Genomic DNA, 4091 nt, shown 5'->3' with positions numbered 1-4091 from the left:
CCCCCAGGTCCACTCCACCATGAAGCCTTCTCTCTAGACTCCTGTCATGACAAAAATACCTAATCACATATCCCTTTTAAACAGTTTTCTCCCTCACCTGTTTCAATGCAGTATACATTATTGAACCCATCTTTCTCAGTCTCTCCCCAATCCCAAGGTCAGTCCTGTTTTACAAAAGTAGCACTATGCAGTATTTGTCCTTTTGTGGCTGAGATACTTCACTCAGCATAATGTCCTCCAGAGTCACCCATTTTGAATAATATTGCATTAGTTCCTTGTTTTTCAATGCAACATGGTATTCCATTGTGTCAATATACAACAGCTTCTCTATCCATTCATTTGTTGATGGTCATTTAGGTTGTTTCCAACTCCTTGCTATTGTGAACAAAGCCGCAATAAACATGGCTGTGTATATATCTACTGGGATGTCAGTTATGGTGTCTTTGGGGTATATTCCCAGTAGTTGAATTGCTGGGTCAATTCTCTTTCTATCATCCCTATTCACTGTCCAACGCTCTGGTACATAGCACATAATTGCAAAGACTATAGCCTGAATCAGGCGCACTTTAGTCTCCAGCCTGATACTGTTGCTCTTTAGTACTCTTATGATGTCCCTCACAGCTGACTTTCCCAATGCAATTCATCTGTTCATTTCCTGGCTGCTGTTACCAAGAGTTTTGACTGTGGAGCCAAGTAAACTAAAACTGTTGACTATCTCAATCTCTTCATCATCCATACTGATGCTGCCAATTGGTTCAGTGGTGAGAATCTTTGTCTTCTTGATGTTGAGCTTCAATCCATATAGGAGGCTGCAGTCCTTGACCTTCTCCAGCAAGAGCTTCAGGTCCTCCTCAGTTTCAGCAAGAAGGCTTGTGTCATCTGTATAACACAGGTTGTTGATGACCCTTCCACCAATCCTGATGCCACATTCCTCCTCATACGGCCCAGGGTCACGGATGATCAGTTCTGCATACAGATTGAAAAGGTATGGAGACAGAATACATCCCTGACGGACACCCTTCTTGATTTTGAACCATGTAGTGTCTCCTTGCTCTGTTCTGACAACTGTCTCTTCTTGGTCCAAGTATAGGTTTCGTATTAACACAAGCAAATGTTCTGGGATTCCCATTCTTCTCAAAGTCAGCCATAGCTTGTTGTTATCCACACAGTCAAAAGCCTTTGCATAGTCAATGAAACACAGATAGACATTCTTCTGGTATTCTTTACTTTCTGCCAAGATCCATATAACATTAGCTATAATTTCCCTAGTACCATGACCTCTTCTAAATCCAGCCTGCGCATCTGGCAGTTCTCTATTGAGGTATTGTTCCAAACGTTTTTGGACAACTTTCAGCAGAATCTTCCTTGCATGTGATATCAATGATCTTGTTCGATAATTTCCGCAGTCTGTTGGGTCACCTTTCTTTAGAATGGGAACAAATATCAATCTTTTCCAGTCAGTCGGCCAGCTGGCTGTCCTCCACATTTCTTAGCACAATTTAATGAGCACATATTTGTTGAAATATGTCAGTTGGTATGCCATCAACTCCTGGAGCCTTGTTGTTTGCCAATTCCTTCAGAGCAATTTGAACTTCCTCTTTCATCACCATAGGCTCTTGCTCATATGTCATTTCATGAAATTCTTCTGTGTCAGGCAATTCCTTCTGATACAGTGACTCTGTGTATTCCTTCCATCTTCTCTTGATACTTACTGGATCATTTAATATTCTTCCCAAAGTATCCTTAAGTATTGCCACCAGTGGCTTGAATTTGTTTTTCAGCTCCTTCACCTTAAGAAACGCTGAGCAACTTCGGCCCTTTTGATTTTCTGACACCAACTCTCTGCACATTTCATTATAGTATCTTGCTTTGTCGTCCTAGGCTGCCTTTTGAAATTTCTTGGTTAGCTCTTTGATTTCTTGGTTTCTTCCTTTAGCTTTGGCTTCTCGGTGCTCTAATGCAATATTCAGAGTCTCATCTGACTTGCATCTTGGTTCATTCTTCTTTTTCAGCCTTTGTAATGATCTTTTGCATTATTCATGGATGATTTTCTTGATATCCTCCCAGAGCTCATTTGGTCTATGCTCATTGGTGCTCAAGGCGTCAAACCTGTTCCTGAGATGGTTTTGAAATTCGAGTGGTATAGACTTAAATCAAATTTTGGTTCCTGTGGACTTGATTTAATTTTCCTCAACTTCAGCTTGAACTTGCAAATGAGTAGTTGGTGGTCTGTCCCACAATCAGCACCCTGCTTCGTTTTCCCTCCTGATATTGAGCTTCTCCACTAAGTCTTTTCACAAATGTAATCGATTTGATTCCTATGCATACCATCAGGTGAAATCCATGTGTATAGCCTGCATTTATGTTCCTTATAAAAGGTATTTGCACTGAATAAATAATTGAATGTTCAGAACTCTACCATTCTATCTCCAGTCTCATTTCTCTCACTGAGCCCTTGTTTTCCAGCTACTGATCCTTCTTCCCTGTTCCCAACTTTTGCATTCCAGTCACCCATTATTATCAATGCATCTTGAGTGTATGTTTGATCAATTTCTGACTGCAAAAGTTGGTAGAAATCTTCTATTTCCTCCTCTTTGCCAATAAAAAAATGTGCCCTCTTCATGAAGACTCAATATTGTAAAGAGGACAATCTTACCAAATGCAATCTACATGTTAAACACAATCCCAGTACAGATACTACATTCATTTTTCAAGGAGATCGAAAGGGTTTATCTGGAGAGGAAAGAGACCTTGAATAAACAAAGCACTTCCGAAAAACAAAAATGAAGTGAGAGGCATAGCACTCCCTGACCTCAAAACCTACTTCACAGTAACCAAAACAGATTGGTACTGGTACAATGACAGGCAGGTGGACCAATGGAATAGAATTGAGAATTCAGAAATAGCCTCAGCTATCCATGGCCAACTGATATTCGACAAGGAAATAAAACCTATCAAATGGGGAAATGACAATCTCTTTAACAAATGATGATGGTATAACTGGACTTCCACTTGCAGAAAGCTGAAACAGGATCCACATCTCACCCCGTAAACAAAAATCAACTCAAGTTAGACCAGAGACTTGGAAGAAAAGCACAAAACCATAAAGTTCATCAGAGACAAACTGGGATCAAACTTAGAAGGCCTAGTCTATGGTATAAAGAGACTATCAAATACAGCCAGAAATGCACAATCTGAAGAGAATAAAAAAGTGTACTTTTTCTATCCAATTCCTCAGTTAACTCCCTATTTTTACAGCAGGGGTCTTAAGTAATCTTTATCCTTCTGTAAATGAGTTATTTCACTCAAAACAACGCCATCTAGACTCTTGCATGTCGTGTAAAGTATGAGTCGTTCATTGTTGATTATTGCCCAGTAGTATCTCATTGTGTTAATTCACATGACAGAATGTTCTCTTAACAATGTTTCTATCAATTTGTTGATGGAAATTTGAGTTGTTTCCATTTTCTTGCTCTTGTGCATAACACTGCAGTGAACATAGGTGAACATATCTCTGTTAGTATGTCAAGTCTGACTTTTTGTGTATATTCCTAGCAGTGGAATAACTCAGTCATATGGGATTATCATCGTCACTTTGAAGAAACTTTAAATTGCCTTCCATAGTCGCTATATCATTTTCCAATCCCACCAACAATGCATGAGAGTTCCAATCTTCTCCATCATTTGTTACTTGATGTCCTGTTAAACGCTGGTGGCCTAGTGTTAATAAACTGTGCTGCAATCCCAAAAGTCCAAATCAACCAGCTGCTCTGCAGGAGAAGGATGGGTAATCTCCTTCCCTGTGATTTACTTCGTTTGAAAATCCAATAGAAGGTCAGCTCTCAGTTCTGACTTGATGGCACCCAACAACAACATTAACAATGCCTATTTCAACCTGTATGCAGAGCAGATTATCCAGGAGGCTGGACTCAATGAGGAGAATTGTGGCATCAGGATTGATGGAAGATCTATTAGCAATCTGTGTTATGCAGATGACATAACCCTGCTTGTTGAAACTGAGGAGGACCTCATGCACTTACTGCAGAGGGTCAAGGACTGCAGCCTTCAGTATGGACTGAGGCTCAATGTCA

Source organism: Elephantulus edwardii, unplaced genomic scaffold, assembly GCF_000299155.1.
Source record: "Elephantulus edwardii isolate Elephantulus edwardi_28Jun2011 unplaced genomic scaffold, EleEdw1.0 scaffold00343, whole genome shotgun sequence".
NCBI classification, from domain to species: domain Eukaryota; kingdom Metazoa; phylum Chordata; class Mammalia; order Macroscelidea; family Macroscelididae; genus Elephantulus; species Elephantulus edwardii.
This window is presented reverse-complemented; position numbering follows the sequence as displayed.